The 8,404-nt window shown below is 42.7% G+C and overlaps 1 long non-coding RNA gene across 1 annotated transcript; it reads right to left on the reverse strand.

Moving 5' to 3' along the window:
- Positions 1 to 5,031: 5,031 nt before the first annotated feature.
- LOC134423302 (uncharacterized) lies at positions 5,032 to 8,198 on the reverse strand. The gene is made up of 2 exons (XR_010029046.1): positions 7,968 to 8,198; positions 5,032 to 7,675 (listed from the first exon to the last, which is right to left on the reverse strand). It is a non-coding gene; the product is annotated as an uncharacterized LOC134423302 (long non-coding RNA).
- Positions 8,199 to 8,404: the final 206 nt, after the last annotated feature.

Here is an 8,404-nt window from a genome sequence, read left to right on the forward strand (position 1 = left end):
TGCCAATTAATAATTTAATTTCCCAATTTAGTTTCCTTTATTTGCCTATTATTTATTTAGTTGGCAAGGGATTCTCAGGTTTTTTAAATTATGAAATGAATTGTAGTTTTTTTCCATCTGAAATTAATGCCCTCCCTTTCTAAATCTTCTCCTTTAAAAGACATTTAACATCATTGAAAAAGTACCTGAGCCCAATAACAAACTTGCATTCCTATTTTTAAACATTAACTTGAATCAAGGGCACACTGTAGGTATTTTGATCACCTGACAGAGTAGCGGCTTATCAGTGCTGTTGTGAAACATCTCTAAAACTTGCCAGACACTTGTGATACTTTGGAATTTCGTAACAGCAGACTTGGTTGTATAATACAAATTTGTCCACATCCTAAGTGAAGTGCAGAATTTAAGCAGAAGGTCTAACATGTTGAGGTAATTTTTAATAATGGGAATTTATATGCCATAGGGTATTTATTCTTTGTCCTGCTGTGTGATCCTTGAGAAAGGTTTGATTTATGTAAAGGTGTTCTTCAATTTAATGCTGTAAAATTGATAAGGAAGTGTGTTCAGAGCTTGGTTTTGTGCAGTGTTCACCATCCTGATCCTGATTCAACAAGGCACTGAAGCACAAGCCAAATATTCAGCCCTCAGGTAACACATAACCTCTTATATGTCAGTAATATTGGAATAGAAATACACTTAGAATAGAAATACTGCCCCTGGCATTCCTGCTGAAGCACTGATAAGCTAAACAAAGCACTTTTCTAAGTCTAATAACCGGATGGGATTTGTAGCATAAACAATGCTCCTTGTTAGTCACCAGTCCCCAGGGCATCTTCCTCACTTTGTTACAGATAAATTAGCAACAAATGAAATGCTGTGTGTGATTTCCTGCCCTGGGTATGCCTGTGTGCTCGCGTGCCAGTGTGAGAGCTGTCATTTATTATTTATCCAAGAGCCTATTCACGTCCACAGTGTGATTTAATGACTTATTAAAGGTGCCAGACTGGCAGATGCAGAAACTGGAGCAGCTTGGTTGTCCAGAGAACGTGGTACAGGCAGTGACATTCTCTCCAGGATGTTCAGTGCTTCACCCCAATGGACTCCCCAGATCTCCAAGCACAGCTCTTTGTCTCCAGCCTTTTCCCAGGTTCTCTGCTTAAGGTGTTAAATTCATAAAGGCTGCTAGCAGAGATGTCAGTCCTGTGGTTTTTAGACAGGATTGCTGATATTCTAGAAAATGGTTTGAACACATTAGGTCAGTGTTTTAGCTAGGCTACTCAAGCATTGGGTTAGTACTAACAAAGGTGAAACCCCTTCTAACTAAATAATAGCAAAAGATATTATTTGTAAAGGTAGAAAGAGCCCAGATTTCCTTCTGCTCGCCAGGGGCTGTGTGCTGTGGCTCTACTGCAGTCACTCAGGCCTTACCACAGACACACTTGTCTTGGAATCTGCAGACTTAATTGTGCACTGTTTGAAGAAACAGGATTTTGGGTTCATTTTTTATGTCACTCTAAGCCTGTTACTGCTCAGTTGTGTTGTTGAAAGCACTTCCCCTGTCCCCAGGTACAGCTGGATAGCAGGGAATCTTCTCTTACTTCCATCAGTACACAGGCTTCAATGGGGAAACTGAGATTTTATTTGGCCTAACTCATTGGATTTGACCAGAGAAAGGCTGTTAAATAACAGCAAGGTTCCTTTCACATAGCTCCAGAATATTTAGAGGAAGATAATGAACACAGAAAAATCCAAACTTCTGTGAATGTACATTAAATCAGTCAATCCATGATTACCCCAGGCCAGCCATTCCTGTTGGCTTGCTGACATTTTTGTTCTACTACATGCCTGAAATTTGGAATCCTGGATCCGTTTTGTCTAAATTGTAGGTTGGGCTTTTTTGGTGCTTGATCTTTGGCTGGATCTGTAAAGCACAACTGCAGTGCCAGGACCAGTATTTGCTCTTAATGAGCTCCTTGTTTTGGCTCAGGAGTTTGAGCTGGCAAACACTGCCATGCCTATTTTAGTTTGCACAGTTGAATAGTCCCATCAAAGCCAGCAGGTCTGGACATGCCAACCACTGGCATTGCTGCATTATTAATTCCCAATTTTACACATCCAGTCTCTTGATGTACTCCACAAAAGCCTACCTAACCAAAAAGGGAGCCTGTGAGGTACAAAGATGGGGCTGAGAGGTGTGAAGGTGTGAAACACTTCTGGCACTGTTCTGAGCAGGGCCTGTGTGATGGCCTTTGACATAAACTGGGGAGGTTGGACTGAGATGGGCTTTTGCATGACACACCCCCAGTGAGTCCCATCTGTGACTGAATTCCATCCTGGAATGTGAGAGTGGGGGTTGCTGGATATGTAGGAGGCTTCACAGAGCTCAGCTCAGAACCAGTGTGCCCCTGGTTCCTGTGCCTGAGCAAAACAGAGCAGGTGTTGGAGAGCAGCATGAAAGCAAGGGAGAAATCTATAAATGCAAACAGAAGGGACAGACAAGATTAGCCTTTATCTTAAACACAAAAATATTGCAACCCCACTGGCAGTCTGTCCAAGAGAGGCTCGACCCCTGCTGTGGGAGTTGGCTTTCCCTCTTTGGAATATGCCATAGCAAGAATCTTCAAACATGAAAGAAAATGTGTTCAAAATTCTGAGGCAAATTGAAGTCTATTTTCAAATAAAACCAACAAAAATTACATTGATATAGAAATTATGGGAAATCTGAACTTGGTTTTGACAGGTAGGTACAAAATAACTTGTTTACTTAATATATAAATGTTGCAGTGTCAGGACAACTCATACTTCACACACCTCTAGTTCTCCTACTGTCACCTGTGGTTGGATTTGAGACACTGTTGTGTTACTCAATAGCAAGTGGTGGCTGTGACATTTTCTATTTTTGAACACCGATTCTTCTACTAAAAATACCTTTTCAATACTCCATTTAAAACTATGCCTTTTAGTGCTTTTCACACTAACTTTCAGATGTTGAGAAAGGAATATTCTTTAATAACTTAGCTGTTAATTTTCCATTTTAAAATAATGATCAAGTTACTAACATTTTATTTGGTGAATCTTCTGTGCTGGTAATAATGTTTCTAAGTAATAAGATAATGGTATATAATTGGTAAAATGGAACATAGAGTTCTGAAATTTTTTTTAAAGACATTAGAGATATTACCAGAATTCATTTCCCTAGCAATACATACCAGTACCCTGGCACAGAATCAAAGGGGTTACTTCTTGGAAATTGAGTTTGTGATTTCCTTCATCTTGAAAAAAAACACGTTCCTGATCTTACCTGTGGATTAATCCCTGACTGTGGTGAGTACTGGAGGTATTTGGTGCACAATATTAAGTGTGAGGATAGTCTCAGGATCAGAATCTGTATGGCACAAAACTGGGACACAAACCCACGTGCCAAACTGGTGCCTTAGGAGTCACCTTTTCAGCCCACCTGTGGGAACAGGACCTCAAAGGGTCACTGTGTTCATGACCAGCAGGTCTCTGCCATAATTCATATCCCAATGCTCCATTTCTTGTCCTGGGCACAAACTGAAATTGTATCCAAGACATTTAATACATGTGCATCAGCCGAGGGGCTGCTGCCATGACACTGCCAACAGTTCCATGATGTCAATTAACGCCAGCTGGGTAATGTTGGAATTGCCAAAGCCCACTCTCACTTGTGACCTTGTTCACTAAAAAAAGATAAGGCTACTAAAATAGAAGTTCAGATATCAGTGAGAAAGTAAATGAAAAGGCAGAAATAAAAAAGCATAGATGGGAGATGAACAAATGTTAGGGAAACAAGTGAGGCAGTGAGAACAGGGGAGGGAAGGGTGCAGTGCCAAACTGGGGTTTTGCTGAGCAGAAATGAGGCTGTGGAGGTGTAAATATTTTATTCTGTTCAAGTAACTGTTCTGAAAAGTTGCCAGTTCTGAGATTTTTCCCTGAAATCGTTGAGGCAGATAATTCCTTAAGGATGTTAACATTTCTCTCTTGCTGGATGAAGCCTAAAGGTGCAATTACAAGGTCTGGTCACAGTCTCTTTCATAAATGTAGGTCAGTAGTTTGCTGCCTCAGACTTGGTTTGTCTTCAGTATAGCTTTTAATGAAATTGAATGACATATCACAAATTTTGGTTTCGTATTTTCTGTTTCAGTTTACCTTCCTCAATGGCATATGATAAACCTTAATAATTATTTGGAAAAGCAGTTGTTATTTTTTTCTGCAGTTCCTATAGTAAACAATATTATTGTTCTGTGTGAAAGGTGTGCATGCATTAGTGCTCAGCATATACACACTGTACCACATGGGCTAAGATAACTCTATCTGGGAGTCTGCAACCAAAGAGTCCAGAAATTACTCCAGTCAAAACAAAATTAATTATAAAAGACTAGAAATGCCACCCCAAGCCTTGAGAGTTTTAATGAGATGCCTGTTTCTTACCAGCATTAAATCTGTGGGGATAAGGAAATGTTCACTGAGTTAAGATGTGCTAAGAAAAGTGTAAAGAAGAGCATAAATGGCTCAGGAATTTCAGGAATCCCGCTGGCTTAAACACTCTTTTATTTAAAGCAAATGTTCTCATAGTTGAATGACTTCCAAGAAGGGCCTCAAGTGATGAAAGTATTTCCATCTAATGTGAAAATACTTGAAAGATGCTTATTCCATGTGAAAATATTGCCACCTTTCAGAAAAGCCTGAATATGAGACTCCTTTAATGAAGATACTCTCAGACAAGGTATTGATTTTCAGAACATACAAAATATCCAGAATTCCTACTATTTTGATAATAAATAGATTTTAATGACTTTCATCTCCTATAGCAGCCAGGGAAAATATTTCAGAGTATTTCACAAAACAGATACTTCAGTAACAGAGTGAAACATTTTACATTCATCATCCTGACATTGCTCCCTTTTCCCTCAGGGCATGACTGACCTGGAAAGTACCACTGAGCATCTGCAGGGAAAAGCAATGGGGAAACAAAACCTGTAGAGACAAGAAAGGCACAAACAACTCCAGTCCAGAGCAGTGGCTTTTTAATTCTTATTTTATGATTTTTAGATGTTCACTTGTGCTGAATAAACTCCATCTAATAACTTCTAAATTGGCCATGTTTGGAGAATAAACAGATAGTCACTGCTTTCTTCATGAAAGCAGAGTAACTTCCAACACAGCTTGATCCAAAACTTGCAGGAAGGTGCCAGGGATTGTGACAGGGTGTGAAGGGATGTGTGGCCCAGCAGGTATCAGAGCAGTTTGTATTGTGCAATAATTCATTGCACACATACTGGGAATTGGGTTGATTCTGGTTTCTGCATCTGAAACTTCAGATGTGCCTCAGTACTACAGAACACCATGGGGGTCACTGGATGCTCCTAAAGCTTTTGCAAGATGCTCTGGAAGTGCAGAATTCCAGAAATCAAATCAACCGAGCTACTCAATTTGATTGGAAAGTGGAGGTAGATTTTTTTATCTTCTTTTCTAAAGGCAAGAAATGTGCAAGTACATGACTAACCACCAAGGGTCAGTGTTCAGTGTTTTTACATTCTGACATCTTTGTTCCCAGGTGCTTGGAAAATCCCTTTTAGATTAGGATTTTCCAACAGTATTTTAAAACTACCAGTGAGATGCGTATGTGCCAAACAAAGTATGGGAAAATACAAGTGTCTGGATATGGGGCTTTTGTCAGCCAGCTACCAAGTTATGTCTGAACTGAGTATTGTTCATATTCCTGGATATAACAATGTAAGTCCCATTGAAAATGAAAAAAAACACCCTAGGAACTGGATTTTATTTTTATGAATAGCAATTAAGTTATTGTAGCAAATGCCATTCTTCTGTTCTGTTAAGAAAGTTGAGACAGCTCTCACTGAGAGAATGTCAGGTGCTTTGTCAAGATGGCAAGGGATGCACTGTCAAGAGGAGTGAGCACATTTTAAATAAGTTCCTGTGGAGAGAAGTAATTTAACCTGACTTTAAATCATAGTAAGGGTGGATATCAGCCATCAGGAGACTGAGCTGCAGCCGGGCTGGCCTCCCCTGTTTCTGGGATGTTAATATAGGTCATAATCCTTGATTGGCACAAACCCAGAATGTACTGACAGACATTCATATAAACTGCAGCTCGTGAAGAAATCTCCACCCAGGCTTACACAATAAACCCAACCCACCTTAGCCCACATAAGGCACAGAGATCCCTTTGTTCCCCTTCTGCCCCATGGCTGAGCTCCAGGCACAGCTGCCCAGGGCTGGGGAGCTTCCGACGTGCCCCCGCTTAGCTGTGACTCACAGGGTGTAAAACCTGTGCAGATTTCTGTGTGGAGCTGATTTTATTTCTCTGCAGGCACAGCCAAGCCCTGGCAGTGCCGACACTGCTGTGTCTGGGTGAGCTCTCAGCCACCTGGAGCCCGCCTGAGCTGGATGCAGCAGCTGGGGAGCACAGGGGTGAGCGGATCCCTGCTGACATAATCCCAGATTACCCGACCTGCACAGCCTGCCTTGTCTGTCACAGATCTCAGCCTCACTCCTTGCCCTGCCCAGTCTGGAGCACCCCTCCAGCACTGCCATCCCTCAGGAATAACCATTTCTGGATGCTGAGCGAGGATCGACCCTCAGGAAGGGACATAAAGTTATGGAAGCTACAAAGTAACGAGAGAGAAAATAAACAAAAGATACTAGAAATTTAAAAAGAGCAAAAATACTAAAAAAACTAAAATGAGCATGCTAAACAGTACAAATCCTAGCACAGAACTCTGGGGGATTTTACTGTAAAAACCTTTTATTCCTTATTCTATTTTTAATAAGGATTTATGTTAATCTTCCATGGCAACCAAATCTCTTTAAGAACCTTTGGTGAAGGAAACAGTAACAGGGATTTCAGAAATCCAAGTCCACTCTTGAGTCTTTATCAGTTCTGGAGAACACTAGGAGGGGAAACAGTTATGTAAATACCATCATGTCATCACCACAATTTTAATCTCTGTGAGGCAAAGTAGAATCAGTAATAGAAAATTAAAGTATGTATCTTGAAGAACAGCCAAAAACCAGCAGAAGCTGCCTGTAGCAGTTATTATTCAAGTTGTTTAGTCGACTCTTAGGCTGACCTGAACACTGATGGGTTTAATGCTATCCTGTATGCTTCTGTAACAATAGGCAATATGAAAATGGTCATAAAATTGAATCAGCTAAGAAAAAAAATAATGGTTCAAATTAGTAAAAGAAGGCTGGTGGAGGGGAAATTTAAGTAAGTTCCTCTGGTGAAACAGGAAAGGGACAGAATAAATACATCTTCTTAGTGTAAGGTGCTGAGACTTTTCTCTGGTGTGCCTGAGGCAGTGCTATAGCAGAGAGGATCCTGGCTCAGGCATCCATCCATAAGTTCTGATCAAATAAGGCTAACCTCTTCCTATCAAACAAATACAGTGTTTTCTGGAACAAAACAAAGATCAAACAAAAAAACTACTTGTACGTTTTAGCTATGATGTAGTGAAGTAAGCAAGATGAAAAGCAGGCGTGTGGTGGGGTTTGATGTGCTGTGAGGGCTGGAGCAGAGCCTTGGCTGCGAGCCGGGGCAGGAAGGAGCTGCTCTGGAGGAACAGCTCACCCCTCGCTGGAGGTCCAGGCACTGGAGGCTGCTGGGCTTTGGGCAGGAACAACTCTGCGCCTGAAAAGAAAAAAATGACAACATGAATGAAGAATAGGTCAAACTGCCCCGACCTTTCTCCATCCATCCTTTTGGAAGGGGGCACATTTCCCACCTCTAGAAGGGTTGTGCCCCTTACAGCAGCTGCTTCTCCCCCTCCCCGTGCTTAGAGTGCTTTTAATCCTTCACCTCCTCAGATAACAGAATTAGTATTTTCACCTCATTTAACTTTTTTTTTAAATTTATTTTTTAAGCAATTCTTCACCCTGCTCCGAGAGCAATGTCCGTGGCAGGTACAGGTACACTGACCTACCTACATCTTAAGCACAGGTAATTCTGCACCACGCCAGCACCCGTGACCTCCCCGGCTCGTCCGTGCCCGCGGGAGCGCTGACAGCCGGGGCGGGCTATGAAGCGGCAGCACCCGCCATGTTAGGACGGAGCGGCGCCTCCCGGGCCGTGCGGGGGGAACGGGGGCCGCTCTCGGCCCAGGAGGTCACTCCGGGCGGGTGACACGATCGCGTTTGGCCCACGCGTCAGCCCGGGGCGGGTGACGCAGCCCGGGGCGGGTGACACGGTCCCGACTCGCCCCCTCACGGAGGCGGCGCGGCCGTGAGGGCAACCCCCGCCTCCAACGGGTCTCACCGTGATTGGCGCGAGCGCACCCCTTCCCCACTCTGATTTGTTAGGCGCGCTGTCACTCCCGGCCTCTGAGGGCAGGGGCGGGCGCTGAGTGGTCGGCGCTGGCGG

This window comes from Melospiza melodia, chromosome 11 (genome assembly GCF_035770615.1).
Source record: "Melospiza melodia melodia isolate bMelMel2 chromosome 11, bMelMel2.pri, whole genome shotgun sequence".
Lineage (NCBI taxonomy): Eukaryota > Metazoa > Chordata > Aves > Passeriformes > Passerellidae > Melospiza > Melospiza melodia.